This window comes from Pleurodeles waltl, chromosome 6, assembly GCF_031143425.1.
Source record: "Pleurodeles waltl isolate 20211129_DDA chromosome 6, aPleWal1.hap1.20221129, whole genome shotgun sequence".
In the NCBI taxonomy this organism is placed as follows: Eukaryota; Metazoa; Chordata; class Amphibia; order Caudata; family Salamandridae; genus Pleurodeles; species Pleurodeles waltl.
In genome coordinates this window covers 604,047,859-604,063,667 of record NC_090445.1, presented here as the reverse complement: position 1 = coordinate 604,063,667, position 15,809 = coordinate 604,047,859, and positions in this window count along the sequence as shown.

The following is a 15,809-nucleotide window of genomic DNA, read 5'->3' as shown; positions in this document are numbered from 1 at the left end:
ATTGAAAAATTTGTAAATCTGTTCCTTAGTTATTGAAGTGTGCATTATAGATAAATGGCCAGTTTAACTTGATTAACCGTCTGCCTGCAATTTGTTTTGTTGAAACAAGATTGGATTGCATTCCTTTCTTTACATGACCACTAGATAACTGCGAAAACACTCACAAGAACATCTGTTAGCGATAGTCAGGGGTAACATTATCTAGCCTTGGCTTGCAAGGTGGGACCCTTGCTACACCTGGTTGTAGGGATCAAGAAGGCAGCAACAGGAAGTATTTCTCTGGGTCACCTTTTTTCTTCCTGCAGTTTGCACTCCTTTCCTTTCCCTGTTCAAGGTATAAGGGTAGCACAATGGGTTAACCCTGTGATGTCGTCAGGGTGAAAAAGTGTGGATGTTTCTTCTACTACGCTTGGCATTTTTGTGATTTGATGTCCAAATGTTAACAACAGTGGTAAAATTGAACTCAGTGTGCCTTGTTTCTTCTTTCAGCTCTACAGTCTAATATCTTCAGGGTTCCATCTCTGCCAAATCATTACAATGTTTCTACCAGTGATAGGCTGTAATTGCCTTTGAAATTGCCACACTTCCTGATAAAGGTTTACTGATTTGTGTTAATGATTGTATGGCAATTGTGAAAGTATAATGGGCCCAAGCTAGCGCAAGGCCACATTTTTTTTTTTTAAATAGAAAATGTAGGGCCTGATATAGAACTTGGTGGACGGGTTACTCCATAACAGCTGCACTGTCCACTGAAATCTAAATCCCATTGAATGTAATGGGATTTAGATTTCGACGGACAGGACATCCGCCACCACTCTGGCAGAGTGACTAACCCGTCAGCCAAATTCTAAATCAGGCCTTTAGTGTTCCAATTCCCTATAGTCGGCTAATACAATATGGGATACGTTGACTGTGTTTTAGGAAAGCGTGGTGAGCACACTTTATCAACAATGAACAATAAAACGAATAAAAATAGAGGGCACTAAAATAAAAATGGCTGACTTGGTGTAAGCGGTTAGAAATAGAAAACAGCCAAGCAAGAGAAACACAACTCAAACATAAGTCAAAAATGTCCGAATTAGAAAAGGAGAAAGAGGAAAGTAGAAGGTTAAGCCTTATATTAAGCTGATATGTAGGAGCACTTCCCACCAAGTAGCAGAAAAGTGCAGCTGCATAATCGTAATGCAATGCATTTAGCTAAAAATAAAAATAAACGTAATATTATGTTGGAGTGGCGTAGGCTGATAAAATGGCTGCCTAAACGCAACTCCAAGCCCCTCCCGCTGCGGCGCCCTTAATCCTTCTATATGCTGTACCAAGATTCGGCTAATGTGTCCCAACTGAGTAGTGGGATCACTCCTTGATGGCTGCTCACCTATGCGGACCCCGAGAGCTGAACCCCTTCTGCAGAATGTTGGAGGGGTAAGCCTGGCCCAGCTGGCTAAGGACGAAAGGGAAGAAAGGAAGAGGCCTGACAGGCAGTGAGAGGTGCTGGTGGCAAAGATGCTCCCGAACTGCTGGGATCCGTGACCGTGTGACTGCACAATTTCTCAAGGGCCGGAAGGCATAGAAGATTGAGGCCGCAACTGAGGCTCACCTTGTGGCTGCAGCTCTACAGCAGAGCGGAAGCAGGGGCCGTGCCATGGTGCAGCATGTGGGGCCGGGGTGATGAGCGGTCCCTGATTTAGGTCCATATCCGCACAGGGGCACAGAAGAAGGCCCTGCAGTGGCCCTGATCCAGTGAGGGTGTCATGGACAGGCAGCAAAGAGGCCTAGACGGCTAACAGCCCTGGGGGAGCATGGTGGTTGGTGGCAGTGAAGCAGACAGGCATTGTGGACAATGTTGATGCATCTGGTACTACATGGGTGCCAGTTGCAGAGCTCATGGTGAGGATATGGTGGTCGCTAAAGTTGCTGGGACAGGAGGCAGCACCCTGAACGCAAGGCGCGGGACCCCTATTGGCCCCTGTGACTCCCCCACTGAACAAGTGAGGAACTCAGGAGGTGCGAAACGGTGTCAATTTTGGCCCGGGCCTGGACTGGGCTCCCGACAGAGTGGCAGTGAGCCCCAGACAAACTACTGCCACATTGTGCTGCCTGAACGGACAATGTGCTGCCTAGGGCTGTCCTGATGAGCGGGGATGCTGACACTTTTTCAGTGGGGCACAGGGGGCAACGAGAAGGGGGGGGGGGGGGGGGCTGGGTACTGAGGAGCAGGGGCCCTGGTCTGACTGGCTGTGACCTAGGAGGGCCCTGAAACAGTGCTTGGGCCCAGGGGAATGGAGACCCCGATTGTTAGCAGTGGAGGCTGCTTGGACATCATGTAGTGGGTAATTTAATGGACGGGCCCCAAGGGAGTGTCCTCTTGTGATTCACTGAGTACCTGCTTTGATCTCTCAGCTTGGTAGGGTCACGGCTCCTCGGCTTGCATTACGCCCAGTAACTGTTCTAGTTGAGGGATGGGATTGTTGGGGGGGGGGGGGGGGGGGGGGGGAGGGGGATTGACCAGTACTCTTCTGGCGGTTAGTAGAGCTGGACGGAGTTCTGCATATTCTGCCTCGGGTTGGGAGGCTGGGGGTGGGTGGTGAGGTGGGAAATGGTTCGGGAAATGTTGACTGTTTTTGATGTTATTTTAGGGAAATTGTTCTCTATGCTTGTGAAACGTGATATGCTATCAGTGATGCAACAGCCTAGGGTGAAGGCCTCGAAGCTTAGTGTCCGGGGTCAAGCAGGGAACGGGAAGCAAATATAAGAACGTCAGAGGACTGAACAGGCCCGAGAAGTGCGACTGAATACACACCTAAAACGCTATTGAATATCAATTACATTCCTCCAGGAAACACATTTATGGGGCGACGTATAGCCACACTGCGACAGAAGTGGGGAGATCATGCCTGTGCCACCTCTTATTCTGCTTTTGCACCCTTACATGGATGGCCCCTGGAGTCCCTTTACAAAAACGGGGTGCATACAGATTTGGAAGGCGGTTGTGTCATCCTGCATGGCACTCTTGATGCCCACAAACTCTGCCTGGTTATTGTTTACACACCCTATCTAGATGAGGGGGACTTTTTGGGGGAGGTGCATGCAGTGGCACCAGGATTTCTACCCACAGAGATGGTTGTGGCTAGGGATTGCAACTGCATGCTTGATGGGAACATGGAGAGGTCTCCCCAGCATAAGGATACTAAGCCCAATATCACTGAATCCCTAAAGCAGATGATACAGGGAGTGGGTTTGATGGACATGTGGAGAGCCCAGCATGAACAGACACATACATACTCCTGTTATACACTGGCAGTGGACACGCACAGTAGGCTAGATTACTTCCTGACAGGTATATGCGACACAGAGTATGACGGACACAACCTATTTGGCTAGTTACATTTCGGACCACTTGCCCCTGCTTCTGACCTACTCTTTGGCCAGATATGCACCCATGTCCCGTTGTGGCAAATGAAGGCGGAGGCCCTCACTGACCCAATCTACAAGGGAACAATCGCAGACACCCTGAATGATTACTTTGGTAATTGTAATTGGGAGAGTACCGAGCACATAGCAGGCCCTAATGAAGGTGGCGCTCAGGGGAGTGGGTATGGCAACTACTACAGGCATCCCCCAAACGCTGAGACCTGACATTGCAGGTGGAAAAGCTGGCAAATCTACATAGAGCACTTCCACAGGATATGGCGGTGCACGGGGGCGGGGGATGAGCAAAAAAAACAGGCCTACTCATGGGAAAGGCTGGAAAACAATGTGCGACTCTCTTACAGACACCGACTGGATATGGAGGGGGACCCGCTTATTGACCAGGATAATTGAGCGGAAGCAACACGCTGTACCCATTTTGGCGATTAGGAATCATATGGGAAGGGAGGTACACACACACCAGGCCATTAATGAGATGCTGTTGGAGCACCTCCAGAAGGTCTATGCGTCATCCGCTGATGCCCCGGACCAATTGGTGACCACCTACCTTCTTGATTCGCTACCAATGACACGGTTAGAAGGAACTGAATGGACTTATCTAAAGGGCCCCTTTCCTAAATAAGAGATATTATTGGCTATAGACTCCCTCAAGACAGCCAAGGCCCCAGGAGGGCACGGATTGCCCGTCAAGCTCTATAGCTTGTTTTGAGAGACTATAGCTGATAAACTGCTACTAGTGTACCAGGAAACCCTGGATCTGCGAGAGAGGCCCTGGTTGTGTTGATACCCAACCAGAGAAGGTCCCCGTCAGACACAGCTACTTACCACCCCTTGTCTCTATTAAATATAGATACAAAAATTCTAGGGCAAGTCTTGGTAAAGCGTTTGTACCGTTCCCTCCCAAAACTGGTCCATCCAGACCAGTTGGGGTTTATTCCCCACAGAAACACCCTTTGCTACTTGCAGCAGCTGTAAAACGTGCTTCATGTGCCCTGCGTGGGCCGATACAAGTATGTCCTTGCCTTCCTATACATAGAGAATGCGTTTGATTCTTTCAGCTGGGAATATATATGGCATGCATTAGACAGGGGAATAGGTCCCAGATTTGTTCCCTGGATATAGTTGCTATATTCGAAGCCGCTGGCGTGAACATGTCACCTAATGTCGGAGGCAATCCCGCTACAGTGGGGTACCCGACAGGAATGCCCCCATCCCCTTTCTGTTCATCATGGCTATGGAGTGGGTGGCATGCAGGCTGCGTCAGGTGTTACACGGCTGGGGAATACAGGACAGATCAACCATGTAGTGTTGTTATATGCGGATTACTTCAGGGCCTACTTGCGTCAGCCGGCCATATCGGTTCCAACCCTCTTGAATGTGCTGAGGGAATTTGGGAATCTCTTGGGACTGCTTGTGAACCAATCAAAGTCTGCACTATTTCCTGTGGGGACAACTACAGGGGATGAAGGTCGCTCAGCTCCCTGATTTGGGTCTGCTCTGGAAAACAGACACTGTCTGATACCTCAGCATGTACATATCACACAGGGGGGTAGCACTAGCAATGCCATGCCTTAAACATGTGACACGATTGCACATCTCCACCCATCCATTAAATTTTGGAATACTCTGAAGCTCTCCCTGATGGGAGAAAAACCTGATTAAAATGGTAGAGCTGCCTTGCAGGGCACTATGTATGAGATTCCCCGGAGTGTCTTTCGAGAGCTGGAATGGCTTCTGGTGGAATTGTTCTGGGCAGGGAAACTGTACAGAGAAGGACTTGCCACACTGAAACTGGAATGGGGAGGAGGGATGGAGTTGTCGGACCTCAAAATGTACTATCTTGCATCGCAACTGCAGCTCGCTGTCCATTGGTTCAATGATGATTCCAACTTGGAGAAGTCCCTGCTGGTTGGCACATATGGGGGTGCTGACTTGAGGGCCCCTTTGTTGCATGGCAACAGAACACCTAGGACACTGCCACATGTAATCAGATTGTTATCCAGGCTCTGGGAGCGAGCAATGTGAGGGGTGCTTCATAGAGCACCATGTGTGCTGAAACTGGAGATATGGAAAATTCACACAAATAGCATAGATCATGGCCATAGACCGCTGGGGGGGGGGGGGGGGGGGGAGGGGGGGGCTGCATCACCCTAGACAATTTATACCCTGCAGGCTGCTTAATTACCCTGCAGGAAGCAACAGAGATGATTAGGCTGGGGAGGGAACTGCTCCTTTAGTGCAGCAAAATAGCGTCCACAGCGCAGGAGATATGGCCAGTGTCCCTGATGCCTCCACATCTATGCAGATGCTAGCTGCACTGTTATCGTTGGCAGGAGGTCAAAGACCAATCACACACATAGACCGGTCTCTATGGGCAGATAAACCAACTCCCATTAAGGCTGAGGAGATATGGCAACAGGCTAGTACCCAATCACAACTGCGGAGTGGTCCAGTGTAAATAGGGGTGTGAAGGAGGTATCCGTCAACGCAAAGTTTAAACTTATCCAGTACAATATAGTCGCTTACCTCTCCCTTAAGTACCTACATGCAATCTACCCCTCTACGAATCTGGGGTGTGTACGCTGCAGAAGCACACAGGCGGACTTGTTCATGTGGTATGGAGCTGCTCTCAGGTTGTGCACTATTGGGACGAGGTCCTGGGCCACCTGCATAGCGCCACAGGTTGGCCGATCCCTAGGGAGCTGAAACTGTTTTTTGGGATTGGAGCCCAAAAAGAAAAACAGGAAACTTAACAGGAAATTTGCACTAATTGGACTGACTTTGGCCAAGAGACGCAAAGCCAATAGGTGGAAGAGCCCAAGAACATCCCTAATGGTAGACTGGTTAAGGGATGTAACAGAGTGGGCCGGGCAGAAAAGGTACACATGAAAATGGTGTGACGTGATGACATGCTGGCAGAGGACCTGCTTGTGTGGGGTGCCATGTTCCACGACCTGCGTGGAAGCAGTGTTGCCACCTCCCCAACAGCAACAGATGCACGCAGTAGAGGGGGGCTCCCAAAAGCTACATAGCACAGGTGCAATGGAGATGAAGGGGAGAGGTAGCGGGCAAATACATGCAGTCCATTCATTGGTTTAAGTTTTGTGTTCCAGTTGAAGAAGGCGCCCCAATTGCTCATACAATGTAAATGGCTTTAATGTAGGATGATGAACCATTGGATGACAAAATGATGAAACATAATACTAAGCCTTGATTGGAAATGTGCATCACTGAAATGACAATTACAAAAAAAAATGTTTTTGCATTGTAGACTTATATAGCATTTACTATCCTATTATGCAACCTTTAATTACTAATCTTAATCATTAAGACTTACTACAAATATGTAAAATTAGTTTTGAAACTAGAAATAAAAAAAAGTATCTTTTATGCCAAAAAGTCTTTCCAAAAATGTTTTTTTTAATTTATTTTTTTACAAATGTGTTTACATTAATTCACGCTATTGATACATCAGAAGAATATTTCTACAAGATACATAAAAGTGAGGAGCACAGTGTATCCACATTATATGCAGATGATGTGACAATAGTTTTAGTGAAAATATGAAAAAATATAAACAGTATCACATTATATGGAAATTCATTCACATATAACATATACATTACAATAACTCATCTTTGCTGTGATCCTTTTAGGATAAAGTATAAGATACTTTGTGCTGTGCTTTTGTACTATCACTAAAGTGTTTTTTTTTTTTTAAACACAGTATGATTATTTCAGTGATACCAAATGTAGTGTACGCTGAATTTGTGCCACTAATCAGTTATGCTCACTACTGTTTAACAAGTGTGTGTTTATCAGTATGGAAGTATTCACTGTGCTAATTGTCATATTTATACTTTGTATGTATCTGACAAATTACAGGAAAGCCCTAGGGTGAGCCTACTGTGGTCTACAAATCAATACGTTCTAACCATAATAATCGGTTTATTAGCTCGAATGTAGCTAAATTTCATGTAGTATTTGGTGGAAAATCATGGAAGAGTGCATAAAGGGAGGGAAATGAAAAACCTCAGTATTACCGAAAGAAACAGAGAGGATCTCTTTCTTCCTGTTCTCTATTTATTTTTGTGTTTTAACAACTTGAGAGTGGTCAGCAGCAGATGAAGTATTATGGTTAAGGCATTCTGTTATGCCAAGATTATTACATGTTCTTGGCCTCCATCCTTCGACAATGGATCACGATTAGTTTGAGTTCAAGTATTCAGAAGATTAATTTCTTTAATTTCTTTAATACACCAACCCTTTGCTGTAAGCCAACTAGTTAACACCCTAGCATGACAGTTCAAGAAACCCTTTGCGAATACTGTATTGGCCACTTAGAATAAAAAACAGTGCAAGGTAATTATAAATTAAAAGTATGTGAAGCTATTACAAAACAAAAACATCCAGAGTTACTTTTTTTAAATTAAAAACCTATCACCCATTGTGTTCAGTGAACTTATTTAAAAAAAGCATTTTGTAAATGTCGTCTATATGTTGTGGTAAAACTTTTTAAATCACATTTCAAATAGATTGGTCTACTTTTCTCACTTTTAGTAAATCTCACACAAACATATCCTAATGTTTGTAAATAAATGTACCGGTCTTCAAGAAATTAAACAATTTAATGGATTTGATCATATTTTATTTGCTGAACTTCAAAGACTTGAGCTTTTCTGTTATTTCTTCATTTTGATTCTTTTTGTTTTCTTGCTCAGTCCTAATTTTCTATGGTAGAAACCTTTGCACTTGCAGTGTACTGCCAACCTTTCGCTAACTTTAGTTTGCTTTGCATGACATTTTTCTTGACTGCACTTTTTAATATTTCATACATATTCTCTTAGTCTAGTAACATTTTTACTTGGTTGCAATACACCTGCCCGTGTTTGACATTGCCCTACACATATTTTTATTTCTTTGAGCACCCTTGATCCCATCTCCCCATTCTTTTTCTTGGCATTACATAATGGTGTTCTGAATGGGTTGTCTTAATGAATACTGCCTACATAAAATGTCAACCTACCAAAATATTGAGGTCAAAATATTGACTACTAAAATATTGTGTACCCTATTTTTATAATGAAAATAACACAAATATTGATTCCGAAATATCTTCCAGCAAAAATATCCAATGTCAAAAAAATCTAACACAAAAATATGTATTACAATATTATTGAGTGTTCAAGTTAGCATTAGAATTACCAGAAATACTGAAAACCAAAATATAGTGTAAAAATTTAAATAGATTCAAATAATTGCAAATGTTCAGAATTTGCATTTTTTTTTTTTTTTTTTTTTTAATTGCTTGTTATCAATTTATCAACCAACACAGACAAAGAAATAAACAAGCTAAGCACAGATCATTGTTAATAAGTGTGTATACATACATGGGGTGCAACAGTAGAGATACAAAATGCTTAACCTCAAAGAAACACCTTAGCCCAAACATTATTTCAGACACGCATGGGCTGTGCGGCTTTTAGCCTTAAGAATAGCTGGCTCAAGTTCGTAAATCCGTAAAAATAATGACCACCATTCAGAAACCATGGGGGAGTAGGGTGCACCCAGACTTTAACGATGCACAACTGAGCCAAAGTGATAGCAATTGATACCATCAAGGTTATTCTGGAACAAATATCGCACATGTGTGCCAACATGATATCCTTAACCATTCACTCAATATGGTAATCCAAATGAAAGGATAATAACTGTGGCACGCCTGACCAAAAAGCGTTGAGTGCGGGGCATTCCGCAAACATATGGATAATATTTGCCGCATTTTGTCCACATTTAGAACAATAGGTCTTATGGTTCGAACTTCTAGTAGATCATTTGCATATTATGTCTGGGGTATACTATAACAAACACTGTCCGAAATTGCTGCAGTTTTAGGCACAAACAGAGCAGTTAATAATATCAAAAGCATCCGAGATATCATCAACCAAAATATCCTCACCAAGCTTGGCACCCGATTTGGCAGCAAGCCTAGACCTAACATCCGCTCTACCTATGGGCATAATCCTATATAAGATTTTAATTGATGGCTTGTCATACAAGGTTAAAAAGTCAGGATGTTGTCAACCTTGTCCCCAGCTTTATATGTTGGGTGTGTGTAAAAAAATAAAAGTCTTGAATTTGCAAATATTTGAAAAAGGACTGTAGGGGAGGGCTCGCAGAGCAGAAAAAGCACAAAACCCGTCAGAATCAAAGATCTCTCTCACATCGTAATGCCCAGGTTACACCATCCTTTGAGCACTGAGTCATGGAAGATAGATGGAAAGCTAGGGTTGCCCCACAGTGATATAAATGAATGAATAGATGGAAGAGAATATTGGGTGCAAATTTCCCACCCCAAATCCAGAAAAAACCCCAGATGATCTTAACTGAATCAGCATAAAATAATTTGGATCAGAGCGTCTGCTAAGAGAGAGAACTTGAAGTTCGTCCCCAAGGCCATTTAATACACTTGGGCAAAACAGTTACAGTCATGATGATTAAGAAAGTTCTTAATGTGAGAGCCAAAACCGGCCCAGGAGTAAAGCTTGAAATCTGGAGAAGACAGACCGTCTTGGCTAAAGGGAAGTTTTAAAAGACAAATAGTCCTTCTAGCCCTCCTATATCCGCGGATGAAGCTTGCTGTTGCCCCCCAAGACTCTTATATAAAAAATAAACAAAAAAAGATCCAGAACCCGTAAGTCAATTGCCGGAAAAAGATGGAGAAATTTGGGTAATATGTTAATTTTTACAATATTACATCATCCAAGGATGAAGACTGGAAGGTGGTTCCAAGACCGCATCTTCAAGGTAACACGCTTTAAGACAGGTTCATAATTTAATGAAACAATGTCGTCAGTAGTAGCACAGATCTTCACTCTAAGGTAAGTAGCAGCAGTGACTGTCCCTGGGACTAGAAAATCTGGTTGCAAATTCAGTATAGTTTGTCTTTTGGACTGGTTAAGCTTGTAGCCAGAAACAGCCCCAAAAATCTCAGCATCAAATAAAATGTGTTCCATAGCAGATAGGAGATCAGTAGAGTAGATTACTACATCATCAGAGCAAGCGCCTATTTTAAGTTCGATGCCATTAAAAACAAAGGATGGAATCAAGGGGTTTGCTCAAAGATGCTGTAAATAGGGTTCAATATAGAGCACAAATAATAAAGGGGATAACGAGCAGCCTTGTCGGGTGCAATAGTAAATACTGAATGAGGGAGAGGTATGCCCATCCAAAACCAGCCTAGCCGACGGATTTCAATAGAGAGAACCAACAAGAGCGGCAAAGCAGCTTCGTTACCATATGCAGACAGAGCAGACCAGAGAACCATCCATGAAACTATCAAAAGCCTTCTTGGCATCCAAGAAAACGATACCCAGCCTGCTGTCGATATTACTAGCCACATCAAAAATGGGAACTGCAGAATTGGTATGACTTGTAGTATCCCAGCCCGGAACAATACCATGCCGCTGTGGCAACACTAAATGCTGAATTAAAGGGGCCAAGCGGACAGCTAAGATTTTAGCAAATATTTTCGTGTCAGAATTGATCAACAAGATTGGTCGGTATGAACCTCTCTCCTCTGGAGGCTTCTCTTTTTTAAGAAGCACTACGATGTTCGTAAAATTCCATGAGGCAGGATTCCAAGCCCTTTTCGATACTTGACACCAAATTCAGAAATAGGAGAAGCTAAACTTGATTAAATGCCTTGTAGAATTCCAGATGAATAGTATCTTCCCCAACTGCCTTCCCTGATGGTAATGATTTAATTACCCCTTCAATCTCCTGGATTGTAATATCCCTCTTTAGTTCCAAAATCTGTAGTGTACTAAGACCGGGGAGATGCCAATTCTGAATATAAGCATTAATACTGCTTTGTGTGATGAGTGACCATGGATGTCCTTATAGAAATGTGTACACTGTTCCATTATGGCAGGAGTGCCATGGTGAAGAATGCCGTCATTTCATTACCTTTAATACTTTTAATTACATTCCTATTTCTCATTTTCCGATATTTGTTGAGTAAATACTCACCCAATGTTTTTACCGTACTCATACTGAAGCGCATTGTGACTAAGATACTTGGTTGCTACTTTTTCACGCAGTCTTCGATCGAGCATACAGCAGAGCTTCACTAGTATAGACTAAATAGAAGACTCATCCTGAACACTATCCTTAATACTGGTATTCACCCTCAAGAAGCTGGGCACGGCATTTAAAAGCCTCCTCTTTCTGCAGTCTATCAGCCTGCAGATAAACTGCAAAGTAATGCCTTGTATGTAAGCCTGCATTGTGTCCCAGACTATGTGAGGTGCGGTAGAGTCGATATTAACTTGAACAAATTCCCTGAGGCAATCATTCATCTGGGCACTATACTCTGGATTGGAAAAAAGGGATCTGGGAAAATTAAAGCCCGTCCTTCTTTACTGGAGGTGGGAAACTGTAAGTTCAGCAAAAGCGGATTGTGATCGGAGGTAATATTAGGACAGACTTCCATACTTGTAAACTCAATCAACCGCTGGACTGTGAATACTGTCTATGTGATCCAGGGAAAAGGTATAGCCAGGATTCTTGAGATACACAGTACTCCACACATCGACTAAACCATGAACCCACGCCATATCCTGAATGGCAGCTCTAGTTTTGAGAAGTTACATACATTTTAAGTAATTAAAATGAATTTATTTTATAATTATTCTTTAAAAAGTATGGTATGTATTTTAAATTACAAATAGTCAACTGATTACTTAATTTACAAAGTATTAATTAAAAATTAAACATTTTGTAAACACCTACTTATCTAAAAATACAAAAACCATTCAATGTACTTTTTAACTGGAAAATATATAAAATAATTTATAATAAAAATACACAAATGTAATACAATGTTTTAAACAATCTTATTTAAAAAAATAAAAAAATTAACATATATATTGGGGGCAGAATTACTACTCTAACTCCAGTCAAACAAACTAAAATTAGGGAGTACATTTATTTAGGAGGGACAGATTCACCATTCTAACTCTAATCCAACTAACATTTGAGGAAATGAATATATTTAGTGAGGTCAAATTTACTATTCCAACTCCAACCCAACTAACATAGGGGAAATGCATATACATGGGGTGTAAAATTTACTATTCCAAATCCAAACCAATTAACAGTGTGAACAATGTTGAACTCTAAAAAGGGTGAAGGGTTAGATTTACAATTCCATTCCAAACTTAACAATACTGGAGACGTGTTGGGGAGGGTGGGGCGAGCAGGTAGGCGACTCAATATTCCCGCTGCATATTACCAAAACTGAGTGAAGTGTTGTACTCTGAGAGGATGTGGAGTGTGTTGGGGGTTAGATGTTCTATTCTCATTCCAAACTAAGCAACACTGAGGAAATGCTGTAGTTTGCGGGTGGTGAGATTTACTGTTTCTGCTCCAAATTGAACAACAGCAGGGAAAGTGTTGGTCTCTGAAGGAGTCTGGTTTACTATTCCCACCTTAACTTTTACCCTGGAAATTTCATTGTCTGAATTTAGCAAGCCTGCTGTGTACAACTAGTCATGTTCTTTGTACTTCTTTACCTTTTATGATGTATCTAGCATTTGTCTAATGAAGTGCAAAAGTGAACAGTTTCTGATATATTTCCATAATAAAACCTGCTTGTTGGAACCTGCTATCCTTGGTGTGGTTTTCCCCCATCTTTTTGCCTTCCATCCTCTGTTTTTGCTGATTTTATTTTTGTGCCACTAGGGCTTTGCACAATTTACTACTGCTAGCCAATTCTAGTGTTCTCTCCTTTAAACATGGTTAAATTGGCTTGCACCCAATTGGTATATGTAATTTACTTTTAAGCCCCTCATAAAGTGGTACTGCATGTAACTAGGGCCTGCAAACTAAATGCTACTAGTGGGGCAGCAGCACCAACTGTGGTACCCACTTAAGTAGTCATTTTAAGCATGTCTCAGGCCTGCCATTAAAGCCTGTGCGTGCAGGTTAAACTGTCATTTTGACCTAACAAAAAAATCTTTTGCCAGTCATAAACCTTCCATTTCAAAACATATAACCCCAAGGGTAGGCCCTAAACAGCCCACGGAGCATGGTGCAGTGTTTTAAAAAAGTTAGGCATGTTAGACATGTACTTTTAACTTTTACATGCCCTGGTAGTGATAAACTCTTAAATTATTTTTTTCACCACTGCAAGGGTTGCCTCTCACATAGGATAACATTGGGTTATCTTATTACATTTAAGTGATAACTTTCAGTTGGGAGAAAGAAGGAAAGTCAAGTTTTCTTTGTAAAGAATTGTAATTTTAAACCCTCCTTAATGGTAAAGTTAGATTTTAAGATACAATTCTGAAAATGCCACTTCTAGAAATTAAAGACAAACATATTAGAACTTCTCATCCAACTTCCCTAGTGGAGACATTAGATCAAGATTTATTAATTGAACATAGGTTGCTAGAAATTAAAGCTGGAAGACTTAAGGTTAGAGGCCTGCCACCAGGTACTCCACTTTTAGTTGTAAAACAAGCAGACCGTTCTCTAGATCCCACCCCAGCCTCGTTGGAAAAGCTTATGCAAATTGGTATTGGTGGGAGACCCTTATCCGAATCAGGGAAAGATCATAGGTGGAAGAATGATCTTTGTATTCAGGTAACTCAAATGGTCTGGTCAGAATATATCCTCCAAGTCCTTTTTCAAAAACCCAGAGATGTCAAGCCTGTATTCTCTGTGAGGCAGAGAAGGACAGGAGAAGCTCGGAATCAATCATTTTTCAGAACGTTTTTGTCACTGTCTATTTTTGTCACAAGCTACAATATAAGATGAGATCTAGTATATCTGTCTCAGTCCTATTAGACTCTGGGGCTTCTGGTATGCATGTGGATTCTACATGGACACTCAAAGAACATATTCCATTTAGGCTTAAAAACTAACCTGAACAAGTGCTAAAAGTTCATGGTTCGCCCGTTACCTTGAGTGGTAAACAGTAAGTTTGTTGCGCTCCACGTTATTCTGGACTATCACTCGATTAGAATATGGTTTGTATTCTATTAGAGCACCACAATCTTTACATTAATTGGCCAACGCAAACCATATTTTTTTATCATCTCAATTTTTGTAGGGATAACGACCATGCCTTGGGTACTTCCTAGTCTCAATTTTAAGAGAATATTGCCAATTCTGCTATCTCGCTATCCGTTGCTTCATTATCTTCAATACCACTACATCAGAATTTTTCAGATGTATTCCTGAAACCCACAGTTAGCGCCTTTCTACCTCACAGGGACTTAGATGAGCAGTCATTCCTTTGGGATGGATCCAATCTGTATATGAGCCAGCGAAGAAAGTAAATAAACAGTACTAGACATTCTCCACCCGAAGGGGCCTTTTTGTTGTTTGTCTGAAAATATCACAACAGTTAAGACTCCACATTGATTACACGATATTCAAAGTTGCCATCAAGAATCATTTTCCTCTTTTAAAATATATCTTTGGCAATAATGGAATTACCATTATTACCAAAATGTTATCAAAATAGCCCTTTTGTTAGGTCTCTAACAAAACACCAAATAAGAGTTAGGAAACCTTGTATGTGAAAGATGGAGCAATGAAACCTGAAATCATGGAGGACATAGACTTCCTGAGGTTGGTCCAAGACATGCTGGCCCAGCCACTACAAGGTCAGCATTTGATTTTCAGGTCAAATGAGGCAGAGCCTGATAAAGAGTCATCTAACCCACAGACTATTGTCTGGCCACACTGGCTGTTCAAACTACTTTGTGTTTTGTACCAATTCAGACCTGTATTTTGATCCTTCCCTTTAGTTGTTTTTTCCCTAGCTGGTTCCCTCTGTTTCCATGTTTCCCTTCCTTGGACTGCCTACGTCCTTCTTGTTTAACTAGTATATTGAACGTTTGCTTTTTAGACCCCCTCCTTCTGTGTATTTAGCACAAAGTTGCTTCCTGGCACTGTGGAGCTCTTCCCTACTTTAGTTCTTTGATAATGTTCCACGTCTGCCTGGAGGCTAGTCACAGTACAGCTCCTCCCCTCACTGGGTATGTGTTTTCTGCTAATCTCCATTATTTGTGAAACCCTTATTTATCACGGTGTACTTGTTGGGTTCTGTATTTCTATCTTAACAGATAAGTTGTGCTCAGTACGTTGCTACTGTGATGCTGTGCTATCCCATAACTCAGAGGGTTCAGTCCAGGTCTACCAACCCCCAAAGTGGGTGAATAAGGGGAGAAGAAGGGATTGGCTGAGTGTCTCACAGCAAGAGATCCAAGGATAGTCATACTTTTGGGCAGCATACCATCTTTTTGTATGGACAAAGAGGACATACAAAAAAAAAAATGACCTTTCATACTTCATTGGGCCATTTTTTT